Source organism: Amblyomma americanum, chromosome 1 (assembly GCF_052857255.1).
Source record: "Amblyomma americanum isolate KBUSLIRL-KWMA chromosome 1, ASM5285725v1, whole genome shotgun sequence".
NCBI classification, from domain to species: domain Eukaryota; kingdom Metazoa; phylum Arthropoda; class Arachnida; order Ixodida; family Ixodidae; genus Amblyomma; species Amblyomma americanum.
In genome coordinates, this window is record NC_135497.1 from 286,553,986 (window position 1) to 286,577,719 (window position 23,734).

Sequence of the window (23,734 nt, forward strand, 5' to 3'; positions counted from 1 at the left end):
TTTCGTTTCTCCGATTATGCATATGTGATTTCCAAAAACGCCTTCCAAGTGCTACCTGCCTGCTACAAAATTTGCGATCCATCAGTCCGCAGTCCGTCCTGGGGCCGTATGGCATGAAAGCGCTCAAAGGATTCTCACGTTCTCAAAGCCAGCTTGATCGCGAGTTGATGCACTTGAAGCAAGTGGAAGGGATTAGCTCCGATGCAGCCGCCCTTGATTTCTGGACCAAAGTTCGCAAGTACAGAGATGGGAGAGAGACGACGAGCCTGCCTTCTTCAACAGACGAAGAATGCCTAGATCTCTGCTCCCGCGCGGAGAAAAGACGGTGGACGCCCTGTCACTGGGGCAGAAGGTATGCTTTGAGGCGCAGCCGTATTTGAAGGGAAACGGCCCCTGAAATTGGTATCCGACGGTAGTGCGCACTGTGCAGCGCGGAGGTGCCACCACTGTCTTCGACGACGGTGGCCAGGCAAGTGGTGCTGCATCGCGTACTGCCAACGAACAGCGGAGTAAAAGGCCAGAGCTTCCAGGCACCGGTGCTGCAAGAAAGCCAACTCGGTCGGGCTGTGGGGACAGTGCTCAGAGTGCCACAACAAAGCAGCGCCCAAACGGCGCCACAATCCAGGGGCTCAGCTTCGAAACGCAAAAGTATGCCTTCAAATCATTTGTTTTTGAGTCCTCTGATGTACTCCAGCGTCAAGAAATAAGCCAAGCCTAGCTGAAAACAGGAAATTTATCCACAGGTCTTGATTTTTAACGCGAGGGCGTTAAGGAGCTCAAAAGGCGACGGGTGCCGCGACTCCCTCACGTTTTTCGGCGCAGTAACTGTGAGATCTCGACGTATCAGTGGACACCTCAACCCCTCGAAAGTATGTATTTTGAGGAAAGAAAACGTTCTCGACAAAAGGAAAGGGTGCAGTATAGCTCTCACATCTCGACATCTCTATGGACACCTCACCCCTCCGAAAGTATGTGTTTTTAGGGAAACAAAGGTGTGTTTTGAGGACAGACAACGTTATTGACTAAAGGAAAGGGTGCAGCAGCTCTCAGATCCCGACATCTGGGTGGACACCTCAACCACGTGAAAGCATGTATTTTGAGGAAAAAAAACGTTATCGACGAAAGGAAAGGGCGCAGCATAGCTCTCAGATCCATAATTCTCTTCGGAAACCTCAACCCTACGAAATCATGTCTTTTGAGGAAAGGAAACGTTGTTGACGAAAGGTCCCGGTAGCTCTCAGATCTGTACACCTCGGTGGACACCTCAACCTCGGCAAAGCATGTTTTGAGGAAAGAAAACGTTGTTGACGAAAGGAAAGGGCACAGTAGCTCTCAGATCTCGACATTACATTTTGCGGACACTCTTTCGCCGACATAGCCTGGTAATGCTTTTGCATTAGTAATGCCACTAACAAAAATTCATCGTTCCCCGGAGCGGTACTTTTGGACTAGAAATTGCCTGAAAGACTTCGTCTAGAGCAGCAGGGCGTAAGTGAAAAGGATGAGCATCGACGAGGGCCACGGAAACTGCTTGGAGGCTAGGAACCGCAGCGCGAGAAGGAATTAAATGCATTAGCAATGTTGGTTTGAATAGTAAAGTACTCTCGCCATCAGAAACTTCTGCTATGCTTGTTTTGTTTCAGCTAGATCCAAGAATTCCTTAATTGTTACCCAATTCTTTCGAGTATGATTTCCATTTCTAAGTATTTCATTTTGGTAGTACACTTGTTCAGAGCGAATAAGTCCTGCGGAGACAATATCAGAGTATTTATGAAACTGCTGGCTTAGGTGAACGTTAAACGGCTATGCTCTTACTTTTTTAGGTTATTTTTTATTGATACAACTTAGAAGGCTTTTGGCGATCCACGGGTTCCGTGGAAGTGAATATCAATAAGTGATGGGTCTTATTAATGCGCATAAGGTAAATATTTCTTTGAGTTTTGCGGAAAATTTATTGAACCGCAGTATCGGCGGATGTTTCTTGTAGTACACTATCCTAGTTATAGTCTCAGTTACTATCTCAATAAACCGATTACTATCAAATGATTGCTTAGTGCGTTTCCTGGTAGTCGCGTTATTAGGGCATTCGGTTAACAGGAAAATGGGGAAATGGTTCGTGATATAGAAGTTGATGACTAATGCGTTCTGAGGCGTAATAACATATTGTAATACATAATCACTGAGGGTGCTAGAGCCTCGATGAGCAATGCGCGTAGGTGACGCTAATAGTGGCTCCAATCCGTGGCCGGCAAGCAGTTTATGTATAACTAACAAGAGTTATCAGAAATGTCTGTTGTGTCAATATTAATGTCACCAAAGATGACTATGTTCTTGTTTTCACGATTAAACATTTAGAGGATGACTTCTAGTCCATGGCAAAACTGCTCGTGAGATGTGGAAGGTGAGCGATAGATACTACCAATCATAGTGTCTCTGTGTGGAGCAAAAATGGATTTGTCAAATTCTATAGCCTGACTGATTCGCACTTCCCCGTTAGAAACGTGATGTTGTGACGGCGTTTGTACGATATAGCTTTAGAAATAAAATTGCGGATCCACTGCGCCGACGAGTTGACCTATTATGGTATTCATTTTGATAGCCAGGTAAAGCAAACAGCCTATCATCATCGGATGACAGCCTCGCCTCAGAAAGACAAATGAGTGAAAAGGCGTGATCAACGAGCGTTAAAAAGTTTACCAAGTCATCGTATTACCTTGATGAACTGGTAGAATACCAATGAATAGACTTATGGGTATCAGCTGAATTGAGGATGAAGCTTTTAAGGTGATCTAGTGAGTAATGCATGATGATTATCAATGTGTGGTGCACGATTTACATGAAGGCAGACAGATCATCAACACCAGAGATGCGGTAGACGTCGCTTTCCTTGGTTTTCCTTGCCTTGATACGGCCACTGTCGACCCATACAAACTCCCAGTTTTTTTTCAGAGCTAGTGCTTGGTCAAGCAGACGTTCTTTCCGTTAGGTGATCGATCGTTCACGTAGATGGGCTTGTCATCGTTGTGATGCGTGCTTGTCTTGCTTTGGCAATAAATTCTGCCTTCTTGGAGCGGGGAATAAATAATTGGCGGTGGTTTAGCTCTGGTTAAGACTAGTTGAAATGCGAAAGCTTCGTTTCCTTGGCACGTCGTCTATGCAGCGTCTCATTCCCACGGTCTCGAGAACTGAAACCGGTCTCTTCCGCTGTTGAAGAGTCACTCCGGGACGTGGCACGACTTCTGCTAACCGCATCTTCGTTACGGCGCTTCTCGAGTCGTGCGGCGATTTCATCTCGCGTCTCTTGAGCGCATAGTCTCTTCCTCGCTTCGTTCTGTCGTTGTTGCGTCTCTTGAGCGCTCTCCATAACGACTACAATACACTGAGGTGAAGCGCATATATATATATATATATATATATATATATATATATATATATATATATATATATATATATATATATATATATATATATATATATATATATATATATAAATATACCCCGCGAGGCGACGCCTCCTCTCCCTCTACCCCAGAGGAGCACATCTGGTGGAGCGAGCGGCGTCGACGGCGGCGCCATCTGTTGGAGCGCAACTGCGGCGTTGCTATGCAACGGCGGCTCAAGGTCGTTCGTTGGCCACGGCATACGGCATGGGGCATACGGCGCGGCGAACCGAAATGGCTGGCTGGCGTAGCAAAGCTTTCGCTTTAAAACAAGGTAAAATCAGATGAGAAGACGCTGGGCGGGGCACAAAGCAACGCACGTTGTCGTACACCTTTTGTGGCTGACACGAAACAGCGAACACAAGGTGCCCTCCCTTTTACGCAAGATATGCTAGTAATGGGCGCTTTTAAATTCGGGCGACCACCCGTCTCTATTAGCAGCATCGTCGGCAAGGCTCACCTGCTGGAAGCCAGCACTAATCTTTGGGGTGGTTCCGACCCTCCGATAGGATTGCTCGCACGCTAACCTCCCCGAGTACCCCGATGAGCGTCGCCAGGATGTATTCCGGGAACCAAGTAAGGGGAGCGAAGGCCCGAGGAACGCCGCCGCAGCGAGCGCCGAGCATCTGACGATCGCTCCCAGGCCGCACCGAGTGCGGCTGCACTGGATGGACTCTTGGCGGAGCAGAGAGGCCGCCGCAGTGATCGAGCGGCAGCTAACCGCCAATGGTCGGGTCTAAGTTGGGAGAACTAATGCGGCCTGGTTCCGGGTAGAAGACGATCTGCGTGGGAAGACGGCGGTGGATTAGTGGACATAGTCCACCAGCCTTCGCAGGCAGCGCCAAGAACGAAGCGTCCCTTTCGGCTACTGGAGCCGAGCAGGCAATCTTGTCCAGCGCGTCGGCTGACATCTAAAGAACAGGTAAGAACCCCGCATGGGGACTTTCAGTCGGTTAGAAAACATCTCCCTCCACCGCCGACGTGGACCCGAGGGCATCCTTCTCTCTCTCTGGCTCGACACGTGACGAGGGCGTGTCCCTGTGCGCGGTGGTGCGTGTTTGTGCGCGATAATACAAGTTTTAGGCCACTCCAACCTTGGCGGAGACGTCCTCCATCTGAGGTATCTGCGGACCAAGAACTGTATAAAACGGGACAGCGAGTGCAGTGAAATTTGTGCTGCGTTTACGGGTTATCCTCGGTGCTCTGTTTTAGTGCTCCATATGTGTGTCCCCTTTTAATGCTTCTCCTCTGTGCTCATTTTATTATGATCTTACATTAAGACCCTCTCTTCAGAGAGAAGTTAACTTTTGATCTCTGATGATTTAAATAATGTAAACAAACCCTCTCGTAACGTTCCTCTCATCATCCAACTCCTTTAACTCGTCGGCAGTCCTGTCTTGGTGTGGTGGCGGTCGGAGCAAGCGTCGTTCCTGACCCGTGGTTCCATCGGAAGCGACTCCGAGCCCCCATCCAACTGGTGACCAGCGGTGGGATTGAAGCGCAATCCCCATCACCGCATTGATGAACTCACCATACATCAGAGAATAAACCTGAGCGATCGACTCCTGGACGCACGACAGATGCACACCGGTTCAGCAAACGCAAAAAAAAAAGAATCGAACACTTGCACACGTTTTGTGAGAAAGAAATACAGACCTACAGCTCGAAAAATTCGCAGAGAATGGTAGAGGAAGTAGATGTGCTGTGCGATGTCAGTGCAGGTTAAAGATCCCTAGGTGGTAGAAATTATTCCGGAGCCCACCACTATGGAACCTTTCTTCTTTTCATTCGCTCCTTTATCCCTTCCTTTAACGCGCAGTTCGGGCGCCCACCGAGATTGACAGTTACTGCGCCATTCCCTTTCCTAAAAACGAATGTATGTCTCCCAATGAGAAGACAGTAATGTCGCCTGCTTACACATGCATAGGTGGCCATCATCACGCAAAGAAATCGAATACTGGAAGAGATGAACCAGTAGGATTTGCATTTTCAAAAAATAAGCATCCTCCTCGTCATGATCTGAAGGAAGCCCTCCGCGAACTTTCGGTGCGGCATGGAAATTTTTTAGGGTGACGGCAGCTGTCACCCTCCTCCTCACCTTTACGGCGTCCCTGAGCAGAATTGAGGAATTAGCCACGCTTACATGAATGCGACAGAAGTCTACTCCAGTCCGCTTTTTGAGAGGAAGTCCAAAAACGCCAGACAGTGTAGAGGACGAGTCGCGACTTTCCTTTGCAAAACCTGCATTTCCCTCAAAATGTGCACTGGAGTCGACTTCTGTCCATTCATGCAAACGCGACTATAGACGCGCACCTACCTTCAAACCTTGTTAGGCAATCTGTTTCGACCTTGAATTCACTGTGGCAAGAGGAGGGGAGACGCAACCTTATGGCCGGGGACGTGGCCCTCTAAAAGAACGGTACCTGTATGCGCACAAAAATAGGAAGGCAGCTACTGCACTCCCTTAAGCAGGCGTTTACTTCGTATTCACGTAAACGCAGCTATAGAAATGCACATACCTTAGGTGACTTGCTCCGACCTCGAATCCACCACGGCCAGAGGGGGGAGCTGTGGAGTAAAAATCCACCGCCGCAGAACATTACGGCTGGGTACGTGGCCCTGTAAAAGAACGGCACCGTGCCCTTTATGGGCTGTAAAACGCTGTACGCGCACAAAAAAAGGAAAGCAGCTACTTTACTCCCTTGAACAGGCGTTTACTTCATATTCATGTAAACGCGACTATAGACATGCACCTAGCTTAGGCGACCGGTTCCGACCTGAAATCCACCACGGGCACAGGGGGGGGGGGGGGTACTGCGGAGTAAAAATCCACCGCGGCGGAACCTTACGGGTGGGGACGTGGCCCTTTAAAAGAACGGCCCCGTGCTGTTAATGGACTGTAAAACGTTATACGCGCAAAAAAGAGGAAAGCAGCTAGTGTACTCCCTCAAAATAGCCATGACAACCTATTTTCACGCATACTCTGCTCATCGGCTTTAATTCCCAACAGGTTAAATTACAATTCCCCCAATTTTGAGTTGATTCAGTGCGGTAAATATTTTTAAAACGATTTTTTTTTCATTTCTTTTGCGAACTGCTTGCTGGTCTGGCAACCTCTGATCGCTGACATCACGAGCGCATACACGCCACGCGTCGTCTGCTGCGAGCTGCTGAGGTGCTTGCATGCACACCGTAGACAGCGGTCGCTCGAAAAGTTTTTTCTTTTAGCCTAGCGAAATAAAATGCATTTTACGTGTTCTCTTTTGGGAAGCCTTCAACTTAGTACGCGAGCTGAGTGATCCTTGGGAAATCGGACTTGCTCGTGGCGCCCACATTCCGATTGTTGAGGAAACAGAAATCGATGGACCCCTGCTTTAATATTTACGCTTAGATGCATGCTGTTCGTATGTTATGAGTGTTGTCTCTTTTGAGCAGTCAAGTGCTCCCGTATGTGAAAAGCGGCACGTGCCGTGCACGCCTTCGCCGATGTACGCCGTGAAAGTCGCGGCGTTTTGTAGCTACCTACCAAGTTCCTCTCCGCTATTCATCGCTCAATAATTAAACACAAATCATCAAAAGGTGCACTATAGTAACCTTGATGCACGAAAAGAGCCGAGAAAAGTGCCGCGTGCGACGACTTCCCCGCTGCGCGTAGGCGTTTGTAAGTCGAACATACATTTCCTTCGACTAATAGAACCCTTTTGAAGGAACCAAGCCGCTTGCAAAACCCTATGTGACTAATGCTTTCACTGTCTGCACCGATGAATAGTCGTCGCCGCCTAAATGAGCGCTTTGATATAATATTACAGCATTTTGCTGTGCGTGCGCGTTGTGCCCCAAGAGTGCGACGATTTCAACTGCAGGCCCGCGCTGAGGTTGTTTACATGGCTGTGCGGAAACAGTACTGCTCGTTTGCGTGGCATAAAACGCCAGGTGGGTTATCCTTATCTTAAATATTCCGTGTTTTTGCTCACGAATTGCACTTTTACTCATTTACACACCATGATAACACTAAAATAAGCGCCGATGATGCTATATCGCCTGCTTGGGAAACTTCGCGTATGATACCAGCGCTTTCCGCTAATTGTATCTGCTTTCTCTTATGTCACCAAATTTAATTTTAGATCGGTTTAACTAAAATACGTTCGGACTTTCCTTGAATTAATGAAAACAACCAGATTTGCTGTCCACAGTCGACGCCGACGGCTGCTGTCGGCTGCCTTCTGCACATGCTATGCAGACCGGGTCACATATATCGGCACTTCCCCCTTATTGTATTCGTGTCCTGCGATGTAGACAGTCGTCGTCGCTTTGAGGGCACTGTAGCCAAAAGTACGTTCAACATCTATTTGCAGGAGCTAAAACTTGCGAATTCGCTCTCCGCAATCGCCGAAATCGCACACGCGAATCCTGCACACTCGCTAGGCCTCGTCAATAAAAGGGGCCGGCGGTCCACCGTCAACCGAAATTCAAGAATATGGCAAAAGTTACCCACTGATTAGTAATAAAGTGTGAACATGTGATATGCACTCGCTTTTTAAAGTTTTTTCGATAACGGTAAGGTACACAAGCGCAGTTTTTCCGACCGTCGCCTCACCGGGCGTGAAGCTTTCGCTCGGCCGCACAAGCGACGGTAGCGAGCGGCACCATCGTGCGGGGTTTTCTGCCCGTGTCGCTTGCCTCGCCGGTCGGTTCCATGCGCAGGCACCGAATGAAAGCACATCTTCGCTGGTGCACGCACACCGCGTATGTCGCCGTGGCTAGCATGAGTTCCAATAAGTTCTTAAATTCTTCAGTTTATGCATTGTCATACCAACAAGTCCCCTACCACTCCCTTCTGGTTCCCACTAAGCTGAGTCTTTAGCATTACTACGATACGCGATCGTTGATCGTGCTGGCGTAGTCGTCGGTCTAGCGTGATAGGCCAGTGCGTCAGCGACGGCATTTGCATACCGATCAGCCCACCGACCGTCGATCGCCGTCGTATCTGCCTATAGTGTGACCGGACCCTACCTACACGGAAGAAAAACTGCGTTACTGTTATTATCGCTTTTGCGGTACCAGTCATTCATATATGGGGGACGACTGCTACTTCGATCGCCGGCGAAAGTACAGGGTGGAATGAGACCTCGCTGCGCATATTGCAGCAAAGAGAGCAGACGACGTTGCTTCGTGTATGTGCTAGTGACGTCAAGAGAGCTTTCAATATGGCGGTCGCTGCCGGTGGGAGGAGTCTCGGTCTCAATTTTGATCGTATTTTTTAGAAAATACAGCGCATTCAGGTCAGCCAAATTTCGTAACTTTGAACATAAGCTCTAGCATTAGTTACTGAACCAGAAAACTGCGTTATGAAGAAAGATCATGTCATGGCCTCTGTAAGCAGGCGTTTACTTCATATTCATGTAAACGCTACTAAGACATGCACCTACCTTAGGCGACCTGCTCCGACCTCAAATCATGCACGGCCAGAGCGGGGCAGCTGCAGAGTAAAAATCCACCTCCGCGGAAACTTATGGCTGGGGACTTGGCCCTGCAAAAAAACTGCACCGTGCTCTTTATGAGCTACAAAACGCTGTACGCGCACAAAAAGAGTAAAGCAGCTACTGTACTCCATTAAGCAGGCTCTTCGTATTCATGCAAACGCGACTACAGACATGCACCTACCTTAGGCGATCTGCTCCGACCTCGAATCCACCATGGCCAGAATCTACCGCCGCGGAACCTTACGGCAGGGACGTGGCCCTTTAAAAGAACGGCACCGTCCTCTTTATGGACTATAAAACGCTGTACGCGCACAAAAAGAGGAAAGCAGCTTCTGTACTATCTTAAGCAGACGTTTACTTCGTATCCATGTAGACGCGACTATAGATATGCACCTACCTTAGGCGATCAGCTCCGACCTCAAATCCACCACGGCCAGATGGGGGGGGGGGGGGAGCTGCGGAGCAAAAATCCACCGCCGCGGAACCTTACGGCTGGGGACGGGGCCCTGTAAAAGAATGGCACCGAGCTCTTCATGGACTATAAAAAGATTGTACGAGCACAAAAATAGTAAAGCAGCTACTGTACACCTTTATGCAGGCGTTTACTCCGCCTAATACCGCCAGATGGGACAAATACCGTGTTCACTCCTGCTTCGGCAGATAGAGAGTATATTTAAATAAGGACCCTCCTGGCACTCGGAGAGTATATAGCGCCGGTCTCTCAAAATCGCCATGAACCTCCTTGCTTACACGCTCTCTCCCTACTTTACTGCTCCCTCTGCGTGTGTGATTGGCCGAGCGCGCGTGTACGTGATGCATCGCACAGCTAGCGGCCTGTTTCATATTTAGCACCGGAAAAGGACCAACGCTTCCAGCGCACGCGCGATACAGTCGCCTCGATTACGCCAGCGATTTGCGCAGTGATTACCGATGGCTGGAATACAGTTTTACATTAAAGAATGATCACAATTGCGGTGCTAAAGAGTGAGGAAACTTCGCGTCTTTTAAGTGCGTCGAGGAGTTCTGATCCTCATAGGGGGCGCTCATAAGCAGTGATGGACAGGTGTGGCCACCTTACCACCGAAAAATTCCTGATTTCAACCGCCAACCTAAATTTCTGCCGCCCTCTGCTACGCTTGCTTTCTCTAGGAATCCATTCTTTTACCATAGCGGGGCATCGGTTATCTTGCCTCGCATTACAAGTCCCGCCCATTCCTTCTTAATTTCGACTAGGATGTAATTAACTGGAGTTTGTTCTCTCACCCATTCTGCCCTATTTCTGTCTCTTAACGTTATACCAATCATCTTCCTTGTCATAGCTCGCTGCGCTGCCGTTCACTTTGTTTCAAATCTTTCCTTAAGTTTTCTCCCCGAGCGTGTACTGGCAGCGTCCTTCATGAACTCTGTTACTGGCAAGATACTACTGCTAGATTCTATACTCTAATGACCCGGGAGCACCTGCCAAATACACTCCGCCCCGTTCTTATTCTCCTACCCCAAAAGATGATCTACGAAAACCCAGTAACTGGTTGCCTGAGAGCGACCACTATAAACTTTTAGAAAAAAAGGTATTAATACTTACTATCTTTGCGGTAGTAACTGGTTGCCTCATATGTTACTACCCTGTTAGTAACTGGAAGGTTAGTTACAGTTTCCAACCCATTGAGTTTGTAACGGCTACTACCCGCAGTTAGTAACGGGAAGCTAGTAGTATTTACTGAAAAAATGAATAGATACTTTCGCATATGTTTCTTAATTTCTGCATATAGAAAGAAAAGCTACATAGTCAATTTTACTAAATCCCGTAACCAAATTAGAGCTGTCAGAGCGTGCTCGCCGTAAATCACACACTTGGGTTTAGGCTTATTGCGCACTACATGTACAAATTATGCGAGGTGATGGCATCAACTTCACCGGGCACAAAAAGATGTTCAGAATGCAAGAAAAGCACAAACAAGAAAGAGTCACACACGCGCACTGGGCTTGCACCGGTAAAACTTTCTCAGTCTTGTAGAATCCGTAAATCTGACTCAATTACGGGCTAGTGGCTCTTACCTGTTGAGCTAAAAAACCAGCGTTAATTATGAAGTTGACATCGTAGAAGCAGCTTAGTCTAACTAACCGCACGCCCCTGCAGAAATGTTTAATTACAAAACCAACCTATTCGCGCCACAGACTGCGTCAGTTATATTCTTTCAGTTTATATTAGGGCTAAAGAAGCGGTTATTAACTGGGTACTAACTAGCGACCAGAGTTAGCAAGAAAGTAGCAAGGGCTAGTTTTACTAACTATACCTTGAAGAGGGAAGTAAATAGTAAAGCGCAGTCCGAGTTAGTAACTGCTGCACTTAATACCTTTTTACTACCCTTTTACTAACTCCTTTTTTAAGGGTCTGCGCCTAGGTAGTAGCAGGCAGTGAAAAGTTAATAACGGTGCAGTTACTAACATTTTTCTTGCAGCTTCTAACATTTTACTAACTGTTTTAAGAGTGTAGGAGGTGTTACCGTGATGTCACGGGCGCCACTTTACTGTCCAGCGGTTAACTTCGTAAGTGCAGGCCGGGCTGGACAGTACGAATACCTCATTAAATATCTAGCTGCAAGTTTCGTCAGGTAGCGCTATAGCTGTGTCAAAAGAGGGGCCAGTCAGGGCGAATGCTTTAACGTTGGTTTGATCTGTTAATATCCCGATTGCACCATGCATGGAAGCTTGGTGGAAGCTTCGCGTGACAAACGCTCAAGCCATTCTGCACTGAATCGTGGTGCCTCACAAAAAAATTCAAACAATTAACGGCCTTGTACTGCACTGTTGTCGATACATCGCTCAGCCCACTGGCACCTTTTCCGTTGCCCCTCCACCGGAACACGGACGCCGCGGCAGAGATTGAAGCTTGGACCTTGGGCATTGTATACGTGAGCAAGTGGTACACCTGCACCTTTTTTCGTGTTTATTACACGTGGGCTAAAGAGCAGGCCTTATAGCTTCACTGAACACCACGGATGAAAAAATGCAATGTGTACATTTTGCGCGAAGTTGTTTCACGAGCTGGGAAACGTGGCTCACTGGGCCTGACGCGTATTTTTTTTAATTTCTTACACTAAGAAAGCCCTCTCACACATTTAGGAGGTCCCGTCCACCGTCTCTGACTTTGGGACCTCCTTCTGTATTCCAATGTCTTTCTCTAGCCTTGTACCATAAACATGTAATAAACGAACCTTGAACCTTGAACATCGCTTTTCATCGAATCAGTCACACAATCTGCTTCAAACACAGGATTTCCTTTTGCTCTCATTTGCTCTTTTAAAAGTGAAAGCTTACAGGCCTCAGGTTAAACAGTTTCGCGTGATTCCAATAGAGCCGTGCTGCGCATGCGCGAGCAGTGACGACCCACGGCGCATTTCTCTCTCTCGCTCTCTAGTCACAACTGCGCATGCGCCACTAGTAACACCGAGCCACAGGTGTTCCGCCGCCGTCGACGCCGCTGCCGTGTATGAATATATACGTGTGTGTGTGTGTGTGTGTGTGTGTGTGTGTGTGTGTGTGTGTGTGTGTGTGTGTGTGTGTGTGTGTGTGTGTGTGTGTGTGTGTGTGTGTGTGTGTGTGTGTGTGTGTGTGTGTGTGTGTGTGTGTGTGTGTGTGTGTGTGTGTGTGTGTGTGTGTGTGTGTGTGTGTGTGTGTGTGTGTGTGTGTGTGTGTGTGTGTGTGTGTGTGTGTGTGTGTGTGTGTGTGTGTGTGTGTGTGTGTGTGTGTGTGTGTGTGTGTGTGTGTGTGTGTGTGTGTGTGTGTGTGTGTGTGTGTGTGTGTGTGTGTGTGTGTGTGTGTGTGTGTGTGTGTGTGTGTGTGTGTGTGTGTGTGTGTGTGTGTGTGTGTGTGTGTGTGTGTGTGTGTGTGTGTGTGTGTGTGTGTGTGTGTGTGTGTGTGTGTGTGTGTGTGTGTGTGTGTGTGTGTGTGTGTGTGTGTGTGTGTGTGTGTGTGTGTGTGTGTGTGTGTGTGTGTGTGTGTGTGTGTGTGTGTGTGTGTGTGTGTGTGTGTGTGTGTGTGTGTGTGTGTGTGTGTGTGTGTGTGTGTGTGTGTGTGTGTGTGTGTGTGTGTGTGTGTGTGTGTGTGTGTGTGTGTGTGTGTGTGTGTGTGTGTGTGTGTGTGTGTGTGTGTGTGTGTGTGTGTGTGTGTGTGTGTGTGTGTGTGTGTGTGTGTGTGTGTGTGTGTGTGTGTGTGTGTGTGTGTGTGTGTGTGTGTGTGTGTGTGTGTGTGTGTGTGTGTGTGTGTGTGTGTGTGTGTGTGTGTGTGTGTGTGTGTGTGTGTGTGTGTGTGTGTGTGTGTGTGTGTGTGTGTGTGTGTGTGTGTGTGTGTGTGTGTGTGTGTGTGTGTGTGTGTGTGTGTGTGTGTGTGTGTGTGTGTGTGTGTGTGTGTGTGTGTGTGTGTGTGTGTGTGTGTGTGTGTGTGTGTGTGTGTGTGTGTGTGTGTGTGTGTGTGTGTGTGTGTGTGTGTGTGTGTGTGTGTGTGTGTGTGTGTGTGTGTGTGTGTGTGTGTGTGTGTGTGTGTGTGTGTGTGTGTGTGTGTGTGTGTGTGTGTGTGTGTGTGTGTGTGTGTGTGTGTGTGTGTGTGTGTGTGTGTGTGTGTGTGTGTGTGTGTGTGTGTGTGTGTGTGTGTGTGTGTGTGTGTGTGTGTGTGTGTGTGTGTGTGTGTGTGTGTGTGTGTGTGTGTGTGTGTGTGTGTGTGTGTGTGTGTGTGTGTGTGTGTGTGTGTGTGTGTGTGTGTGTGTGTGTGTGTGTGTGTGTGTGTGTGTGTGTGTGTGTGTGTGTGTGTGTGTGTGTGTGTGTGTGTGTGTGTGTGTGTGTGTGTGTGTGTGTGTGTGTGTGTGTGTGTGTGTGTGTGTGTGTGTGTGTGTGTGTGTGTGTGTGTGTGTGTGTGTGTGTGTGTGTGTGTGTGTGTGTGTGTGTGTGTGTGTGTGTGTGTGTGTGTGTGTGTGTGTGTGTGTGTGTGTGTGTGTGTGTGTGTGTGTGTGTGTGTGTGTGTGTGTGTGTGTGTGTGTGTGTGTGTGTGTGTGTGTGTTATAGAGAGCTATCAAGAGACGAAGCGAGGAAGAGACGACGCGCTCAACAGACGCCGGAAGAACACGCCGCACGACTCGAGGAGCGTCGTAACGAAGATGCAGCCAGAAAAGGTGCGCCACGTCCCGGAGTGACTCTTCAACTGCGGAAGAGACGGGTTTGAGTTCTCGAGAGCGTTAGAATGAGTCGCTGCGTGGACGACGTGGCGAGGAAACGAAGGTTTCGCAATTCAACTAGTGTTGACCAGAACTAACACACCGCCAATTATTTCTTTTTCCCCAGCCAAGAAGGCAGAATTTATTGCCAAAGCAAGAAAAGCACGCATCACAACGATGACAAGCCCATCTACGTGAACGATCACCTAACCACACAGAACGAACGTCTGCTTGGCAAAGCACTAGCTCTGAACAAGAAAAAAAAACTGGGAGTTTGTGTGGGTACACACCAGCCGCGGTGGCTCAGTGGTTAGGGCGCTCGACTACTGATCCGGAGTTCCCGGGCTTGAACCCGACCGCGGCGGCTGCGTTTTTATGGAGGAAAAACGCTAAGGCGCCCGTGTGCTGTGCGATGTGAGTCAGTGCACGTTAAAGATCCCCAGGTGGTCGAAATTATTCCGGAGCCCTCCACTACGGCACCTCTTCTTCCTTTCTTCTTTCACTCCCTCCTTTATCCCTTCCCTTACGGCGCGGTTCAGGTGTCCAACGATATATATGAGACAGATACTGCGCCATTTCCTTTCCCCCCAAAACCAATTATTATTATTATTATTATTATTATTATTATTATTATTATTATTATTATTATTATTATTATTATTATTATTATTATTATTATTATTAATATGTGGGTACACAGTGTCCGCATCAAGGCAAGGAAAATCAAGGAAAGCGACGTCTAGCGTATCTCTGGAGTTGATGACATGTCTGCCTTCACGTAAACCGTGCACCACACATCGATAATCATCATGCACTACTCACTAGATCACCTTAAAAGCTTTCTCGTCAATCCAGCTGATGCCCATAAGTGTATTATTCATTTCCATTCTCCCAGTTTACCAAGGCATTACGACGACTTAAAAAACTTCTTAACGCTCGCTGATCAAGCCTTTTCACTCATTTGTCTTTCTGAGACATGGCTGTCATCCGATGATGATAGGCTATTTGCTTTACCTGGCTATCAAAATGAATACTATCATAGGTCAACTTGTCGGCACGGTGGATCTGCAATCTTTATTTCTAAATCTATACAATACAAACGCCGTCACATCATCACGTTTCAGACAGAGAAGTGCGAATTAGTAAGGCTATAGAATTTGGCATATACATTTTTGCTTCACACAGAGACACTATGGTAGTATCTATCGCTCACCTTCCGCATCTCACCAGCACTTTTGCCATGGACTAGATGTCATCCTCTCAATTTCGATTCGTGAAAACAAGGATAACGTCATTTTAGGTGACATTAATATTGACACAACAGACATTTCTGATAAATCTTGTTCGTTATACATAAACTGCTTGCCGGCCATTGATTGGAGCCACTATTAGCTTCACCTAAGCACATTGCTCATCAAGGCTCTGGCACCCTCATTGATTATGTACTACAAAATGTTATTACCCCTCAGATCGCAGGAGTCATCAACTTCGATATCATCGACCATCGCCCAATTTTCCTGTTATCCGAATGCTCTAATAACGCGACCCCCAAGAAACTCTAAAAGCAACCATTTGATAGAAAGCGGTTTATTTAGATAGCAACTCAGACTATCACTACGAGAGTATATTACAAGAAATATCCGCCGATACTGCGGTTCAGCAAATTTTCCGCGAAGCTCAAAGAAATAATTACCTCATGCACATCAGTAAGTTTCATCACTTATTGATATTCACTTCCCCGGAACCCGTGGATCACCAAAAGCCTTCTAAGCTGTATAAATAAAAAATAACCTCAGAAAGGTAAGAACACGGGCACTTAACGTTCTCCTAAAACAGCAGTTTCAACAATACTCTGATATTGTCTCCGTCGAACTGAAACGCTCTTAACAAGTGTGCTACAAAAATTAAATACTTAAAAATGAATTAATACTCGTAATAATTGGGCAACAAATAAGTAATTTTTGAATCTAGCTGAAAACAAAACAAGCATAGCAGAAGTTTCGGGTGGCGAGAGTACTAATCAAACCGACATTGCTAATGCATTTAATTCCTTCTCGCGCTGCGGTTCCTCGCCTCCAAGCAGATTCCGTGGTCCTCGTCGATGCTCTCATTCTTTTCACTTACGCCTTGCTGCTCCAGACGAAGTCTTTTAGGTAACTTCTAGTCTAAAAAATACCGCTCAGGGGAACGATGAAATCCCTTCTTTTAAAATAAAGCTGGTTGGTGGTGAGCTGTCATTTTCTTAGTGGCATTATTAATGCAAAAGCATTACCAGGCTATGTCGGCGAAAGAGTGTCCGCAAAATGTGGAAGCAAAATGTAATAGATGTCGGAGATATCAGAGCTACTGTGCACTTTCCTTTCGTTAATAGCGTTTTCTTTCCTCAAAGCACATGCTTTCGCGAGGTTGAGGTGTCCACCGAGATGTCGATATGTGAGATCTATACTGTGTCCTTTTCTTTCGTCGATAACGTTTTCTTTCCTCAAAACATATGATTTCGCGGGGTTGAGGTGCCCGCCGAGCTGTCGATATCTGGCAGCTACTCGCCCTTTCCTTTCGTCACTAACGTTTTCTTTCTCCAAACCACACGTTTTCTTTTAAACATGCTTTCGCGAGGTAGAGGCGTCCACTGAGATGAGATGAGATATGAGAGCTATACTGCGCCCTTTCCTTTCGTCGATAACGTTTTCTTTCCTCAAAACACATGCTTTCGCAGGGTTTAGGTGTCCACCGAGCTGTCGAGATCTGAAAGCTACTGCGCCCTTTCCTTTCGTCACTAACGTTTTCTTTCCTCAAAACATGCTTTCGCGGGGTGAGGTGTCCACCGAGATGTCGAGATAGAGCTATACTGCGCCCTTTCCTTTCGCCGATAACGTTTTCTTTCCTCAAAACATGCTTTCCCATAGTTGAGGTGCCCGTCGAGATGTGAGCTATACTGCGCCCTTTCCTTTCGTCGATAACGTTTGCTTTCCTCAAAGCACATGCTTTCGGGGGGCTGAGGTGTCCACCAAGCTGTCGAGATCTGAGAGCTATTGCGCCCTTTTCTTTCGTCACTAACACTTTCTTTCCTCAAAACACACGTTTCCTTTCCTCAAAACAGGCTTTTGCGGGTTGAGGTATCCACCGAGATGTCGATACGTGAGAGCTATACTGCGCCCTTACCTTTCGTCGATAACGTTTTCTTTCCTCAAAACACATGCTTTCGCGGGGTGTAGGTGTCCACTGATATGTCGAGATCTCAGAGCTACTGCGCCGAACGTGAGGGAGTCGCGGCACCCGTCGCCTTTTGAGCTCCTTAACGCCCTCGCGTTAAAACTTGACATGTGGATAAATTTCCTGTTTACAGCTAGGATCGGCTTATTTTTTGACGCTGCAGTACATAAGGGGACTCAAAAACAAATGATTTGAAGGCATACTGTTGCGTTTCGAACCTGAGCCCCTGGATTGTGGCGCCGTTTGGGCGCTTCTTTGTTGTGGCACTCTGAGCACTGTCCCCGCAGCCCGACCGAGTTGGCTTTCTTGCAGCACCGGTGCCTGGAAGCTCCGACCTTTTACTTCGCTGTTCGTTGGCAGTACGCGATGCAGAACCAGACGCCTGGTCACCGTCGTCTAAAACAGTGGGGGCACTTCCGCGCTGCACAGCGCGTACTACCATCGCATACCATTTGCAGGGGCCGTTACCCTTCAAGTACGGCTGCGCCTCAAACCATACCTTCTGCCCCACTCAGAAGGCATCCACCAGCTTTTATCCGCACGGGAGCAGAGATCTAGGCATGCTTCGCCTGCTGAAGAAATAGCGCTCGTCGTCTCTTTCCCCGAACTTAATTACACCGTGGCCAGGTCGGATGAATGAGACCATTCCCACCCGGTCGGCGATTACCTGCTTGTCGTCGGGGCCACGCGGCTCTGGCGCTTCTGCAGGTGTGTTTCCGGCGTCTACATAGCGCACGACCTTCGCTTTGTATCCGCAGTAAGACCGCACAGGGCCCCACGCTGTCTCTATTTTGACGAGATCGCCAACCTTCAGCCCTCCGGAACCGGCGGGCCACCCTGTGGAGTCGCTAAAAGGAAAATGGACACTGTAACGGTCGGAGTGGTGTCACGATGAAATCGCTGTTCCTCTCATTGATGGCTGTGATTCGACCCTTGGCCGAGGAACTGTTCTACTGCGCATGTGTCAATAGAGGTGCACGAGGTGCACTGGAGGTACAGGCGTAGACTCTTCCAACTGGTTCGACGCATATCTCGCCTGAAAACTTGTAAGTGGCCAAGCGAAATCGTGGCCTCTGACGAGTCGAACCATCCGAATGTCCTGGCCGGCAGCCGCGCGAGCTGTCTCTGAACACGGACGATCGGTACGCCGCTGTTATCCTTCTGCACTATCGTCTTGAACATTTTTGAACATTTATTTATTTATTCCACACAAAAAGTGAAAAAGGAGGGAGGAGAAAAAGTTGTTTTAACACAGCTTGACAGCGCTCCATCCCCCCAAAGGCAACAGTAACAGCTTGCATATATGCTCCAAGATGCACCAACATGCTGCAAGATGGAACGCAGAACGGCGTCGTCGTCATAAAACTAAGGCGCATTCATTCGGCTGCGGACGCTGCAACACAAGATAGGAACTGAAGTCAGTACAAGAGAACCTAAAGAACAATCTACTACTTATCCTGCACTCATTTGAACCATGAAAACCTTTCAAAGCTCTCCCCATACACTCTCCCCGAGTGTATACACCTACTGCTGACAAATCTGTCGAGTGCTCCAAGGCGTGACAATACAGGATCTGATAGGCCGAATTGATGAGTCTGCCGAAGAATCGCTACATCATGGTTGTATAGAGAACGGAGGCATCTCCCTGTCGTGCACATGTTCGTTCTGCTAGAGATCGGTTTAGGCGACCCCTTTGCATCGCGCGAGGGAGATGTCGAAACGCCGCCTTTCTGGGCTGCCGAAAACAGGTTCCGGCGTGAAAGCGCCAGCCAGGTATACGCGGAACAGTCCAGCGAGCACTATGGCGATGCTGCTGTTGTTGGTGATTGACATATACCCACACGAGGAGGGGAGGCCACGAAAGGAATTCAGTCTGGTATTACCGGGTAGGTAAAGAAAACAGTTAAAAAAGGAGTAGCGACTTCAGTACAAATAAAATTCAAAAACATAACATGAGCTCAGATTGACAGAAAAAACCATGAGTAAATAAAATAAACATAACACACACACACACAAGTTCAGCGTGATAGGCGGCCTTGTAGAAGGTAATCATTCCAGGAGAAGAAAAATGAACTCGTGACCCGCCGGGGTGGCTCAGGCGTTAGTGTGCTCGGCTACTGGTCCGGAGTTCCCGAGTTCGGACTCCAACGCGGCGGCTGCGTTTCGATGGAGGCGAAACTCTAAGTCGCCCGTGTGCTGTGCAATGTCAGTTCACGTTAAAGGGAAGCTGAAACGGTTTTCAAATTGCATGAAACGCTTTGGTTCGGAAGAAGGGACTTTGAAAATGATGTGTGTAAATTTTTTCTCGATTCTGTTCGCAAAATGAGCCGCAATCGCTGGTTAAAAACCCGGCGCCGACACGCCCTCTTCGCCTCCGGAAGCGCCGAATGGGGGGAACGAACTGGCGGAAGTGACGCCATTCACGGGTAGTGTGCCGGCCGTCCTGTTTTGCTTACTGCTTTTCGGCCCGCGCTTTGGTGACGACGGATCCTTAATTTGCAAAACGCAGTTCTCAAGCCAGCTGAAGAAACGCGCTACGCAGCAACACAGTCAGTGCTGGCCGGATATCCCCGTAGATGACGTCACGACGATGCCGGCCATTCGCGGCGTTCGCTCGGCACCCTGAGGCGGTGGTGCCCGTTTTCATCCAAAAAACAGCTTTTTGCGTTTATTTCCGCCCTTTTCGAATGCGATATTCTTTTTCAGCGGACTAAAAACTATAAAATGCCGCATGGAACTCAATTTTTGAAAAAAGTGCTCCAGCTTCCCTTTAAAGATCCACAGGTGGTCGAAATTATTCCGGAGCGCTCTACTACGGCACGTCTTCCTTCCTTTCTTCTCTCAATTCCTAATTTATCTCTTCCCTTATGGCACAGTTCAGGTGAAGGACGATATGTGAGACAGATCCTGCGCAATTTCCTTTCCCCAAAAACCAATTTTCAGAGAAAGCATTTTTGGAAAAGAATCCTCAAAGAAAATTTTTCGGGGGGAGGCGAATCGGCTGCAAGAGAGAAGTAAACTATCCAAAGTTTCAGGTTCATTGCAGAAAGAACACCGGGCTGAGAGAGAACACCCAGATCTATGAAGGTAGAAATTTTATAGAAGAATCTATTATCGGAAGCTGGTCAGATCATTTCACACTGACGGGAAAGGCACTGACTCGAAATTCCACCTGCATTTTAAACACCCATACGAGAGTAATATATCCTGGAATGGGCTTCGAATGCCTTCGAATGGAAAGGGCACCCGCCCGTAAAGGAAAGCAAGTGCTGTACAGGCCTGCTCAAGAAAGACGACGCGAGCTAGTCCGTCATCTCACTCATGTGAATTTTCCCGGTTTGGAGATGTCAGAGCTGTGCAGTGTGAAAGGGGATCAGACTTAATAATGACGCTACACTGCTCATCAGATAACTCTCTGATGACCATGCAGAACATGGCCAGAAATTCTGCGACAGAAACTGCGCTGTAATCGGAAAGCCGAAGAGAGGAAGCCCAGTGAGGATGGGATGAATAAATGCCTCGGCCGGGCTTTTCTTTACACTTTACTGCGTCAGTAGCTATACAGAGTTATAGCCTATCGTTACCATGTTTACGTTACCGTTTATCGCGCCCGGCTAGCGACATCTGCGCATGCGCCGCCACTTACCGGTCCTCTAGCACGTTACGGAATCTTTTTTAGCGTTTCGTAGAGTGAGCGTTCGCTCGTAAACACACATTGCGGCGCCTTGCATGGCCGCTTCGGACCAAATACAGCACCGCCGCCGCGTTCTTCGGCGCCATTTCTCGCTTTAAATGAAGGCATTCGCTTTTAATTTTCAAACTCACTCATACGTTTAGTTTTTAGTAACAACTAAGTCATGTTTGAGATTTCCCGATTTTTGAGCAGTTAAGCCTAACTATATGTCCTGTACATAGCCAGATAGCAACGAATACACTGCAGCGCTTCCGTTTTGTGCCCGATTTGGCATTTTTCTATATTTTCATGAGTTTTCTCGGAAAAAAAGATTGGTAATTCTCTTACTATATTCTTCAGTACTTGCAAAAAATAAAAGTTTCTCCGGCCTGGATATGGCGCGCTTTAACTTACTGCCACTAGATGGCGCCACTGTGCTAATATTCAAACACATAAAGCCACGATGCGGCACGGCAAACAGGTTTCGTGGTTGTGCTTTTTTAGAGCGCTCGCAACGCCGCGTGCGCTGTTTATGTAAGCTTACTGAGGTCTACGTAGTGATATTGTCTACTGGCGAGGGTAGGCAATGGTGTCTAGCTTCACGGGCACATTTGAAAAGCCGCTCAGTCGGCTGTTAGCTGAAGTGTTGTTGGTTCTTTTTATATGCACAGAAAAAGATTATTAAAGTGTAGCATTTCACTTTATCGAAATTATTGCAATGCATTCGTTTTTTTTTCATTAATAGTTGAGCATCTGCCATCATCATCACTCGTTTTTGCCTTACGGTAACTTGTTACGGGAGAGACGGTACGCTAAAACGTCTTCTCGCGTGCGCCGCGCTAACTGGAAAGTCCGGCGTCCGGTAACTCGGTAAACGGTAATGTAAACACGGTAACGATATGCTATAACTCTCTTATATTACATTGCGATGAGTATTGCCCTGTGGTCCTGTAAGATGCTGTACAATCTAAACACGAATAAGCGAGAAAAACGGAGCTGTCCTCTAGCGCAATCTTTTATAAAAGAGAGGAGAGTCGAGAACAACTTCCTTTCTACTTCTTTCTGTTTGGAGTGCAGCGAAGGTAGCCACAGGAAAAGACTTTGCATGGTTGGGGGATATGTTCTAAAACAATTGGCTGTGGTTCAGCTCTGGTTAACCCTAGTTGAATCGCGAAAGCTTCATTTCGTCGGCACGTCGTCCACGCAGCGTCTCATTCCCTCAAACAGGCGTTTACTTCGTGTTATTGTAAGCGCGACTTTAGACATGCACCAACCTTAGGCGACCTGTTCCGAACTGATATACACCACGGCCAGAGGGGGGAGCTCCGGAATACAAATACACCTCTGCCGTGGAACATTACGGCTGGGGACATGGCCCTGTAAACTAAAGGCACCGTGCTCTTTATGGACTATAAAATGCCGTACGAGCACAAACAGAGAAAAGCAGCTACTTCACTCCCTTAAACAGGCGTTTACTTCGTATTCATGTAAACGCGACTACAGACATGAACCTACCTTAGGCGACCTGCTGCGACCTTAAATCCACCCCAGCCAGAGTGGGGGGAGTTGCAGAGAAAAAATCCACCGCCACCGTGGAACCTTATGGCTGGGGAAGCGGCCCTGTAAAAGAAAGGCACCGTGCTCATCAGGGACTACAAAACGCCGTACGCGCACAAAAAGAAAAAAGCAGCTACTGTATTCATTTAGGCAGGCGTTTAATTAGTATTCACGTAAGCGCGAATACAGACATACACCAACTGTAGACAATCTGCTCCGACCTCGAATCCAACACGGCCAGAGAGGGGGGAGCTGCGGAAAAAAATCCACCGCCACCGTGGAACCTTACGGCTGAGGACCTGGCCCTGTAAAAGAACGGCACCGTGCTCTATATGGACTATAAAACGCTGTACAAGCACAAAAGGAGGAAAGCAGCTACTATACTCCCTTAAGTAAGCGTTTACTTCGTATTCACGTAAGCGCGACTACAGACATGCACATACCATAGGCAATCTGCTGCGACCTCGAATCCACCACGGCCAGAGGGGAGCAGCTGCGGAGAAAAGGTCCGCCGTCACCGTGGAACCTTAAGGCTCGAGATGTGGCCCTGTAAAAGAACGGCACCGTACTCTTTATGTACTATTAAAAGGCTGTACGTGCACAAAAAGAGGAAAGCAGCTCCTGTTCTCCCTTAAGCAGACGTTTACTTCGTATTCATGTAAACGCGACCATAGACATGCACCTACCGTAGGCAATCTGCTCCGACCTCGTATCCACCACGGTCAGAGGGGGCAGCTGCGGAGAAAAACTCCGCCGTCACCGTGGAACCTTAAGGCTGGGGACATGGCCCTGTAAAAGAACGGCACAGTGGTCTTTATGGACTCTAAAACGCCGTACCCGCACAAAAACAGGAAAGCAGCTACAGTACTCCCTTAAGCAGACGTTTACTTCGTATTCATGTAAACGCGACTATAGAGATGCACCTACCGTAGGCAATCTGCTCCGACCTCGAATCCGCCACAGCCAGAGGGGGTAGCTGCGGAGAAAGAGTCCACCGTCACCGTGGAACCTTAAGGTTGGGGACGTGGCCCTGTAAAAGAACGGAACCGTACAATTTATGTACTATATTATGCTATACGTGCACCAAAAGAGGAATGCAGCTACTGTGCTCCCTTAAGCAAGCGTTTACTTCGTATTCATGTAAGCGCGACTATAGACATGC

The 23,734-nt window shown here is 47.9% G+C and overlaps 2 long non-coding RNA genes across 3 annotated transcripts in view; both read right to left on the reverse strand.

Moving 5' to 3' along the window:
* Positions 1-23,734, reverse strand: part of LOC144097761 (uncharacterized) — a 133,365-nt gene that overhangs the window by 48,325 nt on the left and 61,306 nt on the right. The gene's annotated exons all lie outside the window — the stretch shown is intronic.
* On the reverse strand, positions 18,553-23,352 carry LOC144097744 (uncharacterized). Of its 2 annotated transcripts, none has more exons than XR_013307092.1 (5): positions 23,259-23,352; positions 23,016-23,119; positions 22,768-22,877; positions 22,531-22,635; positions 18,553-18,735 (listed from the first exon to the last, which is right to left on the reverse strand). It is a non-coding gene; the product is annotated as an uncharacterized LOC144097744 (long non-coding RNA). The 2 variants fall into 2 exon arrangements; XR_013307093.1 differs by having other exon boundaries at positions 22,774-22,877; positions 23,259-23,349.